Source organism: Prorops nasuta, unplaced genomic scaffold, assembly GCF_024137725.1.
Source record: "Prorops nasuta isolate Cenicafe-Biocafe unplaced genomic scaffold, Cenicafe_Pnas_1.2 PNAS00004, whole genome shotgun sequence".
NCBI lineage: Eukaryota > Metazoa > Arthropoda > Insecta > Hymenoptera > Bethylidae > Prorops > Prorops nasuta.
Window position 1 is genome coordinate 7,458,893 of NW_027116801.1, and position 13,480 is coordinate 7,472,372.

Consider the following 13,480-nt stretch of genomic DNA (forward strand, 5'->3'; position numbering starts at 1 on the left):
AAAATTCAATATATTTTACTTTTATTGTCTAATTCAATAAGTAATTCCTATTTTCATCTCAGCTTTAATTTAGGAATAATCTTAAATTTGAATTCCAGTAGTACAGAAATTCAAACATTAAAATTTAACTTTTATTTTTACTTGCTTTTACTACCCCAATAATAGCAAATTTATTCTAAAGTATTAATAAATTCTGCAATAATTCGGAGCAGAAAAATTTCATTGTGAAAACTGATGAGAATTTTTTGGCTTGTGGATTATCGTATAGGTTGAAAAATAAGATGAAAACATCTGAGTGGGGTTGACCGCGAACATTGCCGCGTCGCGTCGGTCGCAGCGAAGAAAGTTTGCATAATAGACAGAATATACGTAAATCCGGAGTTTTAAAAAGCATTCCAAGTTTTTACTGCGGTAAGAACACGTTGAAGTGATTTTGTTTTTAGAAGCATAAAATATACCCATAACTAATGTGCAGAATCTCAGAGCAAACAATTTTTTCATTCATCCGTTAAGTGCAATAGTTAATAACTGTTTTTGATAAAATTTGTAAGATATAAAACCCATGTTGAAATGAAGAGCATACGTTTTTTGTTAAGAAAGTATGAAAAGGAGATGAAAGTCTGACGGAAAATAATAAATCAGGACAATCGATCGACACAATGAGGAATCCAGGGGTTAAAAATAGATCGCATCTAGTAGATATTGGAGCTTCACAACACACTTTCAAAATTCTTCGTATACCCCCCTCTATAGCTCTTGGTGATAACGCTCTCTTCATATTACACGCTGAAATGACTTTTCTCATTCTTCCTTTTCCCTATTTTCACCAATAGATTTAAGAAAATCCTCCTCAGTCTCCTTACATAATTCTTTTCATTCTCCGCAGTCTGCAGACAAGGATAAGTTTTCATATCTCATCTTCAGCTGTAAATTTGCAATTTTGCATCGATCGATACTAAAAATTACTTTTCTCGTGTTGCTTAAAAGGATACCTTAGCGCGATCCCTGTATTTCGCAGATTCACGACTTTCCTTCGTAATCCTTCTCCCTTTCTCTCTCTCTCTCTCTCTCTCTCTCTCAATTCCCATTTCATTCTCTGCTTCTTCTATTCTATACGAATTCGACAATTCCATCGACAATACTTTTAGAACGTATTGGATAAGTTCTTCTGAAGAATCGAGTAGAGGAGAGGAGAGTAGAGTAGAGTAGATATGCTTTTACGAGTAGTTTTCGCGAGGTAAAAGTCCTTCGAGCGAAAAGGTGCCAGTTGTTTGATCCTGCGCTGAGCTGCATTCTGGTAGATTCGCTCGATGCTCTATTGTTCTTCGCAAATCCATCAAGACAGAGCCACCCCCTCTGCTGCTTGTCTCCCTGGCTGGATCTGTGAGATGCAAAGGATCAAAAGGATTCGAATTCTTCCACTCGCTCTTTTCTTTCCAGCCTTTCGATCCTTCTCCCTGCCTCACTCTCCTCGTTCTCCCTCATTTTCCGATCTTCCCAGTAGATCTCGCCTCTCGCGGTGACTCTCGCTAAACTACCCCCGATACCATTTCTCTTTCTTCTCCCTTTACTTTTTCTACCACCCCCACAAGCCCTCTCCCCTTTACCAATATAAATGCAGCGAATTTTCTCTCCAGCTTTAACGACATTTTCACAATTCCCCCCTATTCGAGTCCTCGACAATTCCCTCCAATGCTATTTTATCGACTCTTCTCAACCTCGACCCACAACATTCACCCTTCTTTATATCATTTTTCACATAAAAATCTGAGTCTTCATCCCTTCTGTCTTTCATTGCGTTCTATATATATATTTTTGAAACTCTTGAGCTGCTTCGTCGCTCCCCTCCCACCCCCCCCCCCCTCTCTCTCTCTCTTTTCTCTTTTTCTTCTGGCACTTTCCTACATCTCGAAACGCGTAGTTTTATTTTTATTATAGTATATAGATATATACCTTCACTATGTATACATCGAAGGCTCGTCTTCAATTCGTTTTCCTTCAGCTATTCTGCATAAGATGGGGGAGTTATATTTTCCATTTTAAAGCGTATGGTTCGATTCGTGGCGCCCTATCATGGCGGATGAGGAGCTTTTCTCGTCGTGCGATAAGCTTCTCGAAGCTTCTGACATTAACATTTTCTTCAATGTCCAGCGACGTCAATATTTTTTAACGGAACCTTGCCACTCACATAGATTTATCTATCGATCTAGATTAATATAATGTTGTTTCTTAAATTTAATATAAAATACTCCAACTAATTTTCTGTACATATGTATTTTTTTTTATTTCAAATACGTGTTATTCCTTAAAAGTCAATATTATTTTCATTAAAAACTTACTACATTTCCTTTCATTCAAACAAATGAAAATCTAACTTCACTCTCAAAGTCTAAGCCTATAGAATTATTAAATTTAAAAGAATTAATGTATAGTTCTCTACATAAGGATCTTGGTGTAGACAATCAATTGTTTATTTATAAAAAAAAGGAAAGATAGTAACTTTCTAAAATTATAAGAAGTACAGTTTATTGAATATATTTGTGCATAATGAAAAACAGAGCTATCGTTAAAAATTAGAGGAAAGTGTAGAATTCTTGAAAATAACGTATGTTATATATAAAAGCTGCCGAAAAATTCGAGAGGCAAACTTCACGCTGGTATCGAAGAAGCTGTACCGTGTTTGAACTTTGCAGCAAAACCTTCGATGAAAGAAAGCTCGAAGGGTGTGGGTCATGGGAGATGGGGTAGCCAACTCGATCTCGTTCAAACGATCGAACCAAATCCAACCTCAGACGCGTTAAACGGATCAAATAGCGTGTTTCCAGCAAGCGAGCACTTTGCATAAGCCAACCGTAAAGCTGAAACTAATCTAAGACTTTCTTCTTCGGAAGTCAATATCGTTTAGAACTTTCGATCAATTAATTTCTTAATATTGTGTATCGAACAATTGAATTATATAAGAAAAAATGCAATACCAAAATTCCAATGTTAATTTCCCCATTTTTTCTTTTCAAATACACTTTTTGTAATTGGAGTAATTTTTAAAGGACTTTTTTTTATTGTAATAAAATTATGTTCTTCTTCCAAATTAATCAAAAATAGGCTTTGATCTGCTGCAATACGTAGCACAGACACAAAGAGGATAGAGTATCGATCGTATGTTAATGAATTATATCCTATTTACGATCATCGTAATGCATGTTTCAAAACTTATTTATCCATAAACGATTTATTGGTTTTTATTACAACAGTAGTCCGGCCGCATAATGTAAAGCGACATTTCAACGTGCCCGCTTCAATTGCAGGGGCATAATAACGAGCCTACGTTATTCCCATTAAATCTAATATTTTTCATCAGTGATTTAACGTCGTTCGCGTTAATCACGCATTTTGCAAAACCAAGCTCATCCATTTGTTAAATCTTAATAGTATTTTACGCAAATGAAAAAACCGCTTCGTTGATAACGAATTATAATTAGTAAATTAAATACGTAGGCAATTGTATATTTAAAGAAAGGAAATAAATTTTGTAAACTGTTTCAGCTGGAATTATTAACAAAAATAATGGTTTATCGGGAAATGAAGTTTAACGTAGTATAAACATATAGTACAAGTGACTATATTATATACTTGGTATTATATTTTGTCAAATATATAGTCATTGCATATCAGTCACTTTATATCGGGAGCGTCTTACTATTAAGAAAACTCAACTTTTAAAGGTTTCTCCATTCTCTTACGAACCTTTGTTTCCAGCGGCTTTGGACTAAAGAATTTTTAATAAGAGAGCTAGTATACTAAAGAGGCATCTTTTCTTTCAAGGTATACCCGCGAAGCACAATGCCTCAATGAAACGATCTACCCATTATTTTAAAGCTCTTTTCGTACTTTCCTTTTTTACAAGTTAAAACTAAAAACGGTCAAAATTAGGATTATATATCGCTCATCAATACTGCAAAGAAGATTCTGCAAAATTGATACATAGAATAAGGAACACTTATATCCCTATATAATTTCTAGAATTGCAGCTGGGCTAATTTTCAAATTTTATACGACTGTAAGATATGAAAAAGAAGTAATTGGGAGATAAATCTGAAAAGAGAGGTTAGGCTGGCTTATATAGGAGGATGTTATCGTAGTTGATATAGGAAACGATTCTGAAAGGGACGAGAGGAATAAGGAAGCAAAGTTTAAAGAAACGGATAGCGAAATCCTTGGCAGATTTTTGCGGTCGTACTTCAATCCGTTACACGTCGTTTCCGGAATCGAACAGGCGGAACGAGTCGTAAATTTCGAAGGTTCGCGTGAGCCCCGAAGGTTCCGATCGAACCTTCGACCCCTTCGCCCATTCATATCACTCGATAATACGTAAAATTAGTCTTATACCCGGCGGCTGTCGACGATCTTTACCCCCTGCACTCCCCTCTCAATTTTTCCTTCTCGCTTTTCTGTTACCGCCTCATTCTCAATCCTCTCCATCGATAAAATCGCCAAATCCTGCTTAAAATTGAACGATAAAAGGATTAGAGCCGGTTCTCTTTTGCATACACCTATACATAAAACGCCCTTATGAATTTTTATACGAAACCGTGAGCGAGCGAGCTCAAACGTTTATCGAACCTATGAATAATTCTTGCTCGGCGTGCTGTAATCCTTTTTGTCTCCTCATCATTCTCCATGGTATATAGAGATTTTCGAAATACTATACTTTTTTTCCTCCACGCAAGAAGTTCTAAATTATTGATTTACTCTATAATTTTTTGCTATTTCTATTAGAACCTTTCTTACCTTGTTGTGGAAAGCAAACTCGACCGAAAAAACATTGAGATTTCTTCGTTGATATTGTTTCTTTTTATTTTTTTGTTAAAAAGAAGAGAACGGTTTATGCTTCTCCTCGGATGTTCCGGACTTTGGTGAAGAAAAATTTGAGAAGCAAAGAACGAGGAGGGTCTGCAGCAGTAGCAAGCAGTCGTGCAGAGCAAGCTTTTAAATATAAGGTTGCTAGCAGCGGCAGGTGCGCTGGATGGATCGTTTCGACATTCAGCCAGCAGTTTCTCCAATCTTCGAGCATTATCGATGAATTCGACGAGTAACGCTGCTCTTTCCTCCCTCCTTTTTCCTGCCTAAATTTTCTGGCACTGCCAGACTAAAAATATAAGATCTGACTGTGAACTAAATTATTTGGAGAGAAAACTATTGCTCCGGGGCTCCAGTTTTCCACTGATGACTGATGAAAATTTGGACCTCGTTTTTTGAAGCAGAAAAAAGAAATTATTTTCTCTTTCATCCGTTAATTAATTTTTGTTTAGATTAAAAAATATATATACACGATGAAAGCAGGTTTCTACAAAATTATTTTCTTCACGCTACGCACGGACAGACAAAACCAGATGCTTTTTTAAACAAACGCGTACAAAATTATTCTCTTCTTAATTTTGCATTTATATTTTACAGTAAAATAGGTTACAAACAGTTTTCTAGAGCTTTCGCGTTGATTATGAAAATATAACATAGATGTTAAAGTCAAGCTTTATTTTGTGTGTATGATTCACGAATTTCTTTCTCTTCTAATTGTCCGTTCATCACGCGTGTTTTTCACTTCCTTTACTCATCGTCACTCTTTCTAGTCCTGCTCTTTTACTCGGTAATTAACACATTTTTTTTTTTTTTTAATCAAAGCGGAAATAAAGTATAACGATACACTACTGTTTTATCTTATCATTTATACGAGTCGACAAGATTGTATGAATTAAAACTAACGAGCTAATTGATCTGGGAATAGAAAAATAACAAATCAACGTTACTATTAAATCTAGCCTCGAATAAGCAATGAGCGATCTTGCAAAAATAGAAATTATAGAATTTTAATCCACTTCGTACAGCAAATTTCACGACAAAAACCGAACGATAGCACGCGCGAATAGGATTAAATCTCTATATAATCAACTTCAAAAATAATTTAAATTGTATAATTGACGTGTATAATCGATTCTATTTTTATAACTTGCAACGAAATACCACAGATTATACTTGTAAAATTTGTAAACATTTTAAAACTAAAGTATGATAAAGCACGATGTACATATACAGCTATACAGACCGAGACAATCGTGAAGAAAAGATGATCGAAAAGAAGAATGACCAAGAAGGCGAAGAAAAAATGTGAATAATCGCGAGAGAAAATTAAGGAGGAGGGAAAAGCTGCAAAGAGAGGGTTTGTGACGGGAAAGATTCTTCTTTCTACCTTATGTATACACTTAGAATTCGCATGACGAGTACAATTATTTCATCACGTTGATTGCAACGTTTGCACTCTTTACTTATGAATTTCTTCGTGCATGAAATGACAGTATGGGAGAGATAAGTATTATGAATAAAGGCTGTTATGATCCGTATAGATTTCCAAGAATTTACCGGTGTAAATAGGAGGGGGGCGGGGTGTCCTGAGAATGGAGTGAGGAAACTGGATATATTGACATATATGTGTATATATATATATATATATACAAAGGATAGGATGAAGAAAGTTGGACTTGTATCAACGATAATGCCAATGGCGAGTCTGCAAAAGTAAACAGCAGCAGCTGTTGTGGTTATGGTCCCGAGTGCGGAATGACTTTCACGGTAGCACAGGGTTGCGCGTGTAGTTCGCCATTCGTGGAATTCGAGTGAAAATGATCGGGCAATGACGGTAATGCAGCGTGGCACGCAACCTTAGGGAATCAGCCCCTCGCCACTGCTTTGCTTTACGTTCACTCGTTTCGTTGGCTTTTCTTCTCTATGACCCATCTTCTTCGTTAGGAGAACCCTCATCCTCTTTTTATACTCTTCTTTTATTGTATACTATAGACGCCACATTTCTGTTCTTGATCGTTACCTCGAATTTCTCTTTTGTCAACCAACGAAAAAACTCTCTTGCCTCCCCCCTCTACCCCCCTCAGCCATTTGTTAACAACAATTTATTCTTATACGATAAAAATTAGATACTTATCAGCAGCGTGAAACTTTTATATTTATTCCTGTAAAATTTATACAATGTAAGAAAATAAATTTTTACAGCGAATTTCTATAGATTTGTAAAGTCAATGTTTCTATGTATAATAAAAACTACGCATCCTGTAATAAAATGTGTCTCGTAAAGTTCCAGGATTATTTAGCTTCGATAAGCTGGAAAAACGAAACGTCACGTTTTATCTGGCCGGAACGAAACGACTGCGAATGTTAAATGTCGATTTTCCCATTTTCCAGAAGCTTTATTAAGCGACAGCAGTGCCACGTCGATTGGTGCATTGATAGGTTGCTTTTTTTGTTACGAAAAGTTTGTGTCCACGATCCTCAATATAGCTCGCACTTATGGCCAACCAGCGATGATGAATGGCTACGAGTTTGCAATTAGGTTAATGAAACGTTTGCAAAAAACACGCGTCAGAATTCACTTGGTACAAACGTTTGAAGATAATCCAGCGAGCATCCAAATGTATACTATTTGCGTAATGTTATGGCTACTAATTGCTATACGCTAAAAGCCGATTTCCCATAATTCCGCGTACTTTGGCCGATGCGGCCTGATTATTAAACAGTTTGCAATACAATTATTCGAATTATGTTTGATTGTAAAAAAGGAAAAAATTACGAGGAGGAAAAGCACTGCGGTTGATTGATGTGTAGACACGGAAAGTACACTGTGTTTTGTTTTGTGGCGAGACGAGCTTATTTTGTTTGGGATATTTATTATTGAATTTTAAAGAGTACGAATCTGGGGACCGGTAAACCAGAGGGATAAGCGAATAATGTAAATAATACAACAATTGCATAATAAATGCTGCAATGTAAAATGCAAGAATCGAAGGGTTTGCCTTTGGATTTTCTTGTTTTGGCCGAGCTTTACAAGCGGGTAAACTAGTTGCCAGAGATAGCATTGGGATGTAACTAGACGCGAATGCACAGTATACAGAATTACTCGTGCTTGGCAATCGGTGGTGGATGTGAGTGGGGGGGGGGGGGGGGGGGGGAGCTACCATGTTACATCGGTGCACGTTTGCTCGCCAACAAGATTTATACGCATAATTTTCGCAACACCTGTAGACGCGTTTCTAAGACATTAATTGCTCTCGCGCGCGTGCGCGTTGCTGCTGTAAATAGAGAAGTAGGCAGTTTCGTTGCTGACGCTCGTTAATTGGTTGTTGACTCGAATCCTTTACTTGTGTGCCAGGTGGGGGTGGCGGACTCAAACGTGCGTTGCGTGCAAAAAACAAACTGACACGAGGTAATCCCTTGGAGAGTTGCGCGTAAACATCCTCGTAACCTTTCAATTATCCCCACCACATATACGCACACGTACATTATACTACTTGCAGTTAACGAGCAAGCCTTGTATGTGCAAATGCGAGAGATGTAACGTTCTTGTTGCTACACTACGTAGTAAAATACTTTATTCGCGAAATCATCGCGCTTCTTATTACTCTTCGTATTATCGCTACATTCAACACTCGTGAAATTTCCTCATTTGCACGCCGCGACTGAAAGCTTTTACCTTATAGACCAATATACTACCAATTACAGAGTTTTTTTTCAAATCACAGACTGCGATTCACTCGTGTAAACATAATTGAGACATCTCGGAGCAGACGCGTAATAAACCGTTTTTATCTCTGTAACTACCGGAGATATCGATTTTTTTCACATAACCTTTTCGAATGAGCTTTCTTTTTGTCGGAAGAAAGGTCCTACGGAAAATCTTGATATTTCCAATGGTTACAGAGATAAATGTTTTTTTCCGTTTCTCTTCCGAGACGTTTTACGAAACGCGTTCTCCGATAAACAGTGGAGATCGATACTGGTGCCAATGGTGCTTTATCGATAGAAATTGGTGGTATTTCGCAAGTTTCCAAGAGCGGCGGCACTTGGAAAAAGAAAGAGTGGTGCAGTTCGGATGCGGGAGTTAAGAGAGTAGTATGCACTAGGAAGTGGAAATCCCCGTGCGAGAGCACGAATCCGGAGAGTATTCGCTATTAAATAATTCAAGTAGGTCCGGGGGAAAGAATAGTGTAGCTGTGTACGTACGTATGTATCCACCACTACCTACAAGCTGGCATGTATATATACTCGACGTTAGAGTGGGAAAAAGAATTGTCCGTGAGTGCGAAAAAAAAAACAATGAAGGGAGAGATGGTTCAACGTTAGCGAGTTGTTGTAATTAAGGAAAGAGCAAGCAAGCAAGCTGCGTTCGTGGTAGTGGAAGAGGGAAACATTGTGAATGGTGGTTACGTCATTGGTCGCACGTGTGCACGCCACCCCCCCGAAGCCCTTTCAGCGAGCAGAGAGATTCGAGTGTAGCGCCGCACGCATGTAAATAATGCAAGGCATCGATGTATTTGCAGACTCGCCTAACTTATTCACTAACGGTACCGATACTCGTCGTTGCTCATCGACGACCAACAGAATTTCTGACCAACCCTGTCACCAAGCTTGATAACGCAATCTCGCCACGAACTTCTCATCCCTTCCCATGGGAATTTCCCGTCTCTATCAAATTTAACTTCATATTTGCCTGGCTGCTCTATCACCACTCTTCTCTAACCAGCTGTAGCCTGCGCACTTCATCCGTCTCTCTGCCTGACTGATCGCGCTGCATCCTATAATTAAGAATCGAACAGCTTTCGTTTCTCTATTCTTACTCTATGCTGTATATATATATATATATATATATATATATGGTATATCCATGGTCCTGCACCACACAAATACTCCTGCAGAATTTTCCAATTATTCAAGTTTCTCTAATACCCTTTATAACAATGTTACTCCTCTTTTCACTCTTTTAAACTTTATTACTTTAATTTTCAAACAACGTCACTTTTATTCCTATCCATATTTACGATACGATCCTAACATTTATTGCGCGCTTCTTGGAACAACAGCATTATTTCGTTTATGAAGCATTAAAAAAGCAAAATACTGCTCGATTTTCAAAGGAAATATGCTTTACTGATTTGCACTGGTTTATCGTTGGAGGGAAGCAATGTAATAAAAGGTTAACTGCTCTTAGTTTCTTGGTTTTACTGTTGTCCGGTAATTCGCAGATGATTCAAACTGCACATGTATATTTTTATCTCGTTTCTCAATCAGGTAATAAGAGAAGAGCATTTACCGCCATTCTCTAATTTTGGATTTTAAGCTGAATTTTCGTCTCAACGAGGAAACTTTCTTTTTGCATGGAAATGAAAATTCAGCTCGGTAAAATTCTGTAGTAGAATGGGAGAATATATAGATAAATGTGGTGGAAACTTTAATTAGTATAAGAATTACATGAATATGCGATACTCGTATTTGGCTGGTCGTTATTTATGTGTGTTGGTTTGGCTTGTGACACGAAATTTTGCAAAGCAAGCACGAAACGAGAGTTGGAAATTTTCACGGTTAACAGACGGATGCACCAGGCTTCTCGTTCGTGATAAATATGGCGAGCCACAGTTTGCTCGCGTTTCTCCAATACTTTCTGTCGAATGTACCGATAAAGCGCGCGCGCGTTTTAACTCAAATATCAATTTTCTGCCCCTGAGTTGCGGGACCAAAAACAAAACAATCAAGAATAATAATAAAGCATAATTGAAATAATGATGCTGATGATAATAATAGTAACAAATCATACATTTCCGAAGGAAGAAATGAACCGAACCTTTGCTATCGAGTGAAATGAAAGCGAAAAGTGAGATCACGCAGAAGAAATGGAATTTTCATGAGAATTGTCGATAGAGATTTTTTTTCGATAATAGATCTGCTAGTATAGAATTTTTCGCCAGTGCTTCCAGTGCATTCAATGTTATTTAATATTGAAACTCTATACGCTGCGTGAGAAAAAACGTGTTTCTCTTCTAAATTCGCTATTGAAACATTGTTTCGGGAACACTGGCAAATAAACACAAACTCTCCATTTACTTGCTCTTCTGTTGAATCATTTAGTATACCGTTCGTCGTAGCATGGAAAGCTTCAGACCCATTTACACGTAACGGATGCTGATGTCCTTAAAATAAGTTTTCAAAATAGAAAAATTGTGGTTTGCTTTGTTAAAAATCATGAAAAAATATGATTATTGAAATAAAATATTTCATTGATTAATCATAAAATTGACAAAAGCCAGGTGTAAGCTCTCTATTGTACGTCCCAGTACAGGGCTTACAAAACAAAGTTTCGAATGGTCTAAAAGGGAGTTGACGATCCAAACACAACAACGTGTAAAGTGTTAATCAGAGGAATTGTGTAGTGTTCGCGTTGGTTGATGGAAGCGATTTTCATGCAGGATAACTATTGTTGCTTGCAGAGAGACATCAGCGAATGTTTAAGCGGTATTTAAAGGATCGGTTGAAATTTTGCGTGATGATGGCCTGTAAAAGCTCGTGACGTCCAGGTATCCATTGGCACCGGAATCATTGTTATATCGGCTTTGTACACCACCGAAATCAATTTCCGCGCTTCACTCTAACGCATTTGCCATCAAATGGCATCTCGTTTAACGTTCAACCATTCTCTCTCCCAAATCACCTACACACGATGCTTTGCCCTGTCGCTTGCCTCCATCAATGCTTCCTACCTTCCCCTCTTTCACATGTCAAATTATACCACAAGAAGCCAATGTGTTCTTTATCAATTTTCATATATGAAACTCGCGATGCTTCGATCCAATTTAGTAATATTACCTACAATATTATATTAAACTATGTATGGGCTAATGCAAATTTTTAGTAATTATATTGTTCAAAAATACTCTACTAGTTTGTTACTTGACAATTCGCAATTTTGTTGAAAATTAATGTACAGTCTGTGGATCAGGATAAAAGCTATATATTGAACTTTCCCATTTGGTGTAGCAGCCAACATACTATATGCTATAAATATATCCATACGGTTTCTCCCTTGAATTTCGTTATTTCATTCAATCTTAATCCGAATATATTTACCTAGAAAATTCTTTTACTTGTCATATTAAATACTGTATGTAATAAATGATAGCTCGTACTATGTTTGTCCTGTCTTTGCCTACTCTGTTCAGTATTCGGCATTTGAAATGCCCAGAGCCCGAATGCCAAGAGACGTGTATATATTTATAATTATATTATAAAAAATGTCAATTTTTAGCACATTATTACTTTTTGCATTTAAATGGAAAGCAGTTTCAAATTTTCCATGTAAAAAGCGTATACTTTTTATAGTTATGAGGTAACTAAATGTCACCTCTCTGGGGCGAATTAGAGCAAACACCCTGTCTCCCCAGAGAAAAAAATAATCTCAAGAAAGTATCAAGTAAAGAAAAAAAGCAACGAGGAAAAAAGGAAGAATTATTTTTTCCAAGAAAATGCTAAGTCAAAAGATAGAATTACAAAGTGTGTGGAGTAAAAGATTGAATCCTTTCGGCAAGGTAATAATCATGACGCTAGAATATAGAATAGAAACGGAGAGTAAGGAGGTGATTGGGTCTCAAAAGGGCTAATTGAAGGTGTCATTGAACTTTGTCAGCTTGATCTTAATTGAACGATACCACCTATGAACTTGAACTGTTTACAGGTTAATCAACGAGCTGAAGAGAACAGCGTTGATAATAAACTGTACAAATTTTTTATGTAAAATTACAGAGAAAAAAAAGCGTATAACATTTTGTACGTTTACTAGTGAGATTAGTAAAAATTCATTAAAATCGATGACAATTGTACCAAGTACTTTCCATTATCAGAATATTCTCTTAAAAGTACATAACATTCATCACTATTAATATTTATTCTGCAAATATTAAAATTATTATATTTGCACATTTACACTCGCTTTTTATTTCTGTAATTTACGCAATTTAAAACGAATTGCATGATTAATTAGTAAAGGGAACAATTTCATTACTACGCTTTGTAAGATGTTTCCGAAGGTTTCCTCGGATAAAGGGAGAGGAGGGAGAGAGGGAGGGCCAAGTAATATCAGAGGGACAGTCTTGAAAATCGAACGATGAACGTTGGCTTGATTCCGCTCGATTAATTTGGTCGTAACACGATGCTACGGGCCATGAAGAGGCGGATGAAATCAGATGGGCTGGATTGGCGAAGAGAGAGATCAGCTGAAGCTGGCTGCTGAAGAGGTGGCGCGCACTGTAATTAATTCATAGTCGCAGTCGATTAAGGTTCCCTTTGCCTTCGTCGAAGCCAGGCGTAGGCAACAACGCTTCCAGTAATTAAACGAAACAAATGTTAACCGTATTTATCCAATCAAAGTTTCGCCGGTGTATTTACCCTCCATCTTGAATCTTGATAAAGCAGAATTTTCTACTTGGCCCATTATCTCGCTACGAGAGAGAGAGAGAGAGAGAGAGAGAGAGAGAGCCGCTAAGAATCTTTAAATTGCAATTGAAAAACCGTATGGTCGTTTAGTAGGTAATACAATTGCAAGAAGGAGACTGCTTAAATTTTTCTTCATTAATAGCTGAAATGCTCGGAAGGT

The 13,480-nt window shown here is 37.1% G+C and overlaps 1 protein-coding gene across 1 annotated transcript in view; it reads right to left on the reverse strand.

Moving 5' to 3' along the window:
- The window catches only part of LOC136772253 (single Ig IL-1-related receptor-like), a 133,545-nt gene that overhangs the window by 47,365 nt on the left and 72,700 nt on the right, over nt 1–13,480 (reverse strand). The window lies entirely within an intron of this gene.